Below are 6,755 nucleotides of genomic sequence, written 5' to 3'. Positions count from 1 at the left end.
TTAGGTTGGTTGACACAAACTCAATTATAATATGTTAGTTTTGGCCCTTTTGGGTTTAGCCTATTGAATGCTATGGATCACAGATAGTGCATAAAATTCTAAAACTTCTAGATTAGTGATAACATAAATTCAAAATGAATAGAGAAGTCATACAATTAATGATTGGTAAAAAATAAAGAATAATAAAAAAAGTTGGGTGCAAGAGTGTTTAAGGATTTATCATGATTTTTTTACTTGAATTTCATATATATATTTCTCATACACACGTGTATTATTTGGATGCTCAATCTATGATCCTCTATTCCTGATCCTTGTCTATTGAATAGGTGAAATCATATAAATGAGTTTGCATATTGGATATAAGTCTATATGAATTTACTTTCCTAAGTATGATTCTAAACGGGTCAAATATGATTTTAGGATTTTTTACTTCAAGTTTATGTATATCTCTTTTATACACGCACGTGTATTATTTGGATGCTCAATCCCCTATTCCAATCCTTAGTTGTTTTTACTTTTAGAAATATATAATTGAATAGGTGAAATCATATGAATGAGTTTGCATGTTGGATATAAGTCCCTATGGATTTACTTTCCTAAGTCTGATTCGAAATGGGTCAAATATGAGTTTAAGATTTTTAGCCTACCCCAAATTTGATCCAACCCTACACATGCATGTATTTCGAATTTGATAGATATTTTATTTATCCTTTATCTCATTTCTGTTTTAATATTTTTTTGCACTTCAATTTGTAGTACCTTTCTATTTTTATTTTTTTTTTAATATTTTAATTTATTTCTAGATGTTGGTTGTCTAATGGAAAGAGTTGTAGCCCTTTTTTTTCTTATCAAGGAGTTACTCTCTTTGATAACAAATAATTGGATGCTTATTTTGAAAATCCATTTTGAGAGATTTGATTATTCCATGAAAACATATTATTTTTTTTATGCTTTGAGTAAGAAACCCCAACTTGCGAATGATACTCTTGTATCATTTTTGTCATTCTTAACAAATTGAATGATTAAGATCGACAAGTTTGTGTGCATTATAAATCATATAATTGAAGGATTTTAGCTATTAAAGTTATTATATCTAGGAAAAGACTTCACAACTATACTCACACAAGTGATATAACCAAGATGTAGGCATCATCTAATCACATCTTGACCAAAAACCATCCTTCTTTCGTTCTCTAATTTGTTTATTTATTTTCATTGATTAAATTTGATCTTCATGGAAATAAATTTTTCATGTTATTTCATGAAAAATGTTAAGATTAGATTTTTCAACATTGGTTTCAAACTTTTCTCTTGATTTTATTATATTCATTTTTATCTTCATATTAGATGAATATTACTATCTAACCAAAAGACTTCTACTATGACTAAGTAAATAGGATTCAATATTGGTGAAGTGGAAGGATAACCAATAGTACTCACTCCACATCTATAGCTCAACCACTAAGAGAAACAGCAAAAAGAAAGCTTTACTAAGCTATTTCTTTAAAAAATCCATAGTAGGAAATCAAATCACTTCAATTTGATCCAATTTTAAAAGATCTTTTTCAAGCAATCCGAGTCATGACAATAGAAGTCTAGATCAAGAATATTTGGATGAAATGATGATAATTGGTCAATGCTAATTCTAAAAACATAGAGTCAAAATGCATTTATCTTATTATTGGTAATTTTAAATCAGTTTAGGAGTCATGATAAAGACCAATCAAAGGGGAGGTTTTCTTCATGCAATAAGAAGTTCGAGCAAGTTTTGAAGCAAATGATATTGAGCATGTTTCCCTTGTCTTCTCGAGAAACAAATGGATTTTTTTTTGCAAAATTGTGCTCAAGTCTATGAAGATCTCTTCGTCAATTGGGGAAATCAACTTGAATCATATTTTTTGAGGAACATATCAAGAGAAAATATAATTTGGCCATAAGAATTTTGTCATGTTAGATAATATTTGGTAGATTGAACATACAACCATAATAAGTCTACTTAATAAAATCAACTTAGAGAAGGGGTTCAGTCCAATTCTCATCCAGATTTTGGCCAAGATTTCTCCTATCCTATTATTAAAAAAAGGGAATCTCCAATGTGAAAGGCCCTTAAATAACTAAATACCACTTGTAATCTTTTAAAGCATGATTATTGGCATTCATATAAGAAAATATAGTCTCACTTATATGCCAAAACATTAAGAAAGTTAGTTATCAACTTGATTGAAGGAGTTGGTGGGGGCCTTGTTCTTTCAATCAAAGCCTTCAACTAGGAGGGTGAGAGAGAGAGAGAAAGGAAAGATTGATCATCAAAAGAAATTGCAAATACTTATGAGCATCAATTTTCTAGCTGCCTAATATTAAGCTTTTAATACCTCTTACTATTTTATACTTTGCATTTTATATCAATATCTATTCGTATTTACTTTGAGGCATCACTATGAGAATTTGCAATAAAAGACAATAGCTATTTTGGGGCTTTGCAAAGAAAAAAAGATCTACAACACAATAATGTAGCCATCAAAATATTCTTTTTTTTGTGGAATGCAGTAGAAAAGGTTCTTAATATATCATAGCAATGAAGGTATTAAAAGAAAAAAGATTTAAAAATTTATGAAGCCATCCGAATCTAGAGCTGCGACTCAAAAGTGTGGAAAATTGTTGAGCCCCAAAGTATAGGACCTTTATGAATTACTAGCTATGTGCTTGCTTTCCTCCTACCCTTAAGGCATTGCTTTGCCTCTTATCTCCCCCAAACTTGCACCGAAGGGGGTGATGAAAGAGAACTAAAGAGAAGTCCTTGGTTTTTATTCCTCTCTATATTCTTCCCACCTTTCTCATAATATCTAAATTTTAACACATGCAAGAGAGCTCCAAAACCTGCACATCATTCAAGTATTGCAAATGTTACTCTATGTGATTGGCAATTAGACGTGAAAATTTAATCTACCTTATTGTATACCTAATCCGACCTGATCCTAATAGAGCGAGTTTTACTCGACCTGTAGCGGATACAGACCTAGTATGAGTAATTATAAAATCTGCTTGGAACCTGACCTAGATATATATACCTCTTCACAAATTTTCTTTCCATCCTTTGCCCTAGTCATTCTACTTATGACAAAGATTGAACATGGAAAATATGCCATATGCTTAGTTGTTCATTTCTTTAGTCGGTTACATTTTTTAGCTTGAGAAATTTTTGACTTCTTAAAAATCAATATTTTTTTATTATGATATTAAAAATTTGGTTTGTTATGTTCTACGTCTTCAACTCTTATTTTATTTAATATTATGGAAGGTACTAAGATTTATTTTAGTATTCTTTATTATTTGCTTGATTTGTATGCAAAAAAAATATTTTATAACTTTATTTGATCTGATCCATTCAACCTATCCTATCTAACTCTACTCACACCACCCCATTCCGAGGCAAGTGTGAGGTAGGTATGGCTAATAGTATACTCAACCCATTGTAATCCCTCGTAGCAACAACTCATATTTTATAAAACTTGGATTGTAGGGTGCATTTATAAAGTATAGCAAATTAAGCTAGGTTTATTAAGAAATATTGACTTATTAAGACCCATAAGTCTAACCAACCGTTATAGAAATTTAAGCCTAAAATATAGTTAATAATACAATTAGAATCCTATACTAGGTTCAGGTCCCCCCTCTTCTCATAATTGCAAAATCCTAAAATTAGTCTAAATCAAGTTAGAAGTTTGAGGGAATAGAAGGGCTTGGCCATTGTTTTGTTGAAAGATTCAACATCAATAAGATCAATTAGCGACTAATAGGTATGCTATAATAAAACTTATCTCATTGTCCTATGCATTATTCTAATCAATTTTGGCAACACAATTTTTCAAATTTGTGGAATCAAGAGAAGATTAGTTCATGGTAATGCATGGGCCTAAAGATTTTATTTTCTAATTTTTGGATTAAAATAATTATCCTAATTTTGTGAAGGTTCAAATCCTCTCTTCTCTTCATGATCAAATCCATGTTAATATATGATCTTACAATTCGAGTTAATTTTCACTAATCAATTGAGTAAATAATCTTTTTTGGGTTATTAAAGATCCATCATGCTTTCTCTATTATTTTAGGATTAATATAGCCTTATTTTATAATGTAGATAAAATTGTCTTCTTTGTTAAATCCACATTTGGATGGAATCATCGTTTCTAGATAATAATAGGTTTGAATTCCTAGATTCAATCCGTGTTAATCATTGTTAGATTGAATCAAACTTTGAGATGATTAATTTATTAAACAAGAAGAGAAGAGAAAATGAAGACTTTTTAGCTTTCAAACTAGCTTTGTAGCTGTTGGACGGGTTGACAACTAATTATCAAAACAACTGTGGTTGGCTACAACAGGTATGCAGCCAGTAGGTCAACATCGTATTTAAAATTGATCTAATACAGAAAAAGAAGAAAGCTACCAAGCTTTCTCTATTATTTTAGGATTAATAAAATCATTATTTTATAATGGTAGATAAATCTATCTGCTTTGTTAAATCCATATTTGGATGGAATCATCTTTTCCAAATAATAATAGGTTTGAATTCCCAAATTCAATCCATGTTAATCATTGTTCTATTGAATAAAACTTTGAGATAGTTAATTTATTAAACAAGAATAGAAGAGAAAATGAATTTTTTTTAGCTTTCAAACTGACCTTAAAGTTGCTGGATGGGTTGGCAACTGTGGTTGGTGGAAGCAGGTGTGCAGATTGTAGGTCAACATTGGCTTTGAAATTATTCTAATAGAGCAAAAAGAAGAAAGCTTGGTTCTTCACTAAGAGTCTCCAAACTAGCTAACAAATAGCCATTAAGATACTTACAGGCTTTTAGCATATGGTCATTGAGCAATGGCAGCAACTAGTAGTTGGATTGATTTAAAGCTTATCCATGCCACCACTTCATCCCCTTCCTTCCTAATTATTGGAATGGAAAGAAGATGATTAGTCATTAAGTCAAGTAAGAGCCAGCTGAATCCGAGAAGGTATATATATTTCATATATTTTTGGCTCTGTGTTTGAACTGCCATCAACGTGAACCCATACTAAATCCAATCCATTAAGTTTTACAAATTTATGGAAGTTTAAAGCATGATTACAAATATTGTGAAGCCAGGTATGTGAAACTTTGTGATAGGGATGGACTACTTAAAAATAAACTTTTCTTTAGGGACTTTTATTTAGCAGCCATGTAAAGTTTTGAATATTAGCTTATTTAAGCCTAATTTTCATGAAGCATGAACATTTTCTTTGAAATTCTATGTTGATCAACGCTGCAGTGGTGACGATCAATATGTCCTAATATAGACTCTCTAAAATATGTTGATTAATTTGTTAATTGAACTCAAAGGACAACTATTTTTGATATTTTTTTATGTATGCTATATTCTTTGCACTAATTTTGTTGGCATTTTTTGGCCAATCAAGAGTCATATCAACCATACTAAACTACAAAGGATTTACACAAAAAGCTTCAAAGTATTGAATTTATTTGTATCTTGCTAGAGTCCAATATAAAGTATGACTATAATTCTTTGGTAAATTGCAAATGTAACAAATATTTCATGATCAATACGAAAAAGCTAATGTATTTTTTTTGCTTATTTTGGATTTATTTGGTTATTCATGGATAATTTATTTCTTTCTTTATTTATATTTGGTCATTACTAGGCCCATCAAGCCTTAATACAATAAACATTTATTAGAGATAATTAGTTGATACAATATCTAATAATCACCCTTAATCTTGTATAAAATAAAGATAATAATTTCAAAGTTCATATGCCGTAGTGACACCTTTAGGTGCAATTCCAACTCAAGTTTATCGGATTTCAAGGTGATCACATTAGTCCTAGAAGGGGCCCGATCATATAGAAATGCTAATAAATTCTAAATATACTTTACTATTAAAATTTAGTATAAAATTGTATAAGGATTGTGTCATAAGTATATTTTGTAGTACTGTCACTCGGAGGTGGACAAGTGTTTAGTGCACATGAACAGATAGGTAGATGATATATGCATCACAGGGAAGAGAATTTCTATTCTCAAAGTAACAAATATTCTTAGGATTGTGGTGTATATTATCAACTAGCCCTAAGTAAAACATTTTGTAAGTCTTTGTTTCAACCCAAATAAGTGATTATTATAAGACCCTTGCATTTCTCGATGGAGTAGTCTTTTTCAATCCTATATAGTGACTTTTTGAAAAATTCAATTGACAACCCCATCAATTGAATTATAATAAACATCTTCTTTAAACAAATTTTGTTATAGTAAATTTTATGCTACTAATAATCACAAAGATGTTTATTAAAATAAGTACTTTGAATTCTTTGAGGTATTATAAATATGTTGTTGGCAAATATTTTATTGCTTGAATATCTAAAGAATCAATTATTTTCATAATAATATGGTTGAATAGTCTATTAGAAACTAGTAATATTAATTATGTTATGGATTTGCTTCTTAAGAGTTAAAGCTAAGCATATGAAAGAGAAGATATCCTAACAAGAAAAATATTCATCATAAGGATTGATTGATGGGACTTAATTAGAGGACCTTTTGGGAAGATTAAGAAGTAAAATTCCTTCTGAAAATACATAAATTTTTTCTTGAGATTTATTAGGATATGAATTCTTGACACTTTAAGGATATAGTTGTTATGTCGTCTTCCACTATAGTTCTCATCGTATAAGAAAAACTAAAGATTATAAAGTATACATATTTAG

This window comes from Phoenix dactylifera, chromosome 9, assembly GCF_051530095.1.
Source record: "Phoenix dactylifera cultivar Ajwa chromosome 9, Ajwa_hap1_PhDact_Kaust_v1.1, whole genome shotgun sequence".
NCBI lineage: Eukaryota > Viridiplantae > Streptophyta > Magnoliopsida > Arecales > Arecaceae > Phoenix > Phoenix dactylifera.
The sequence above is the reverse complement of the archived record's forward strand: the minus strand, read 5'-3'. Positions refer to the sequence as shown.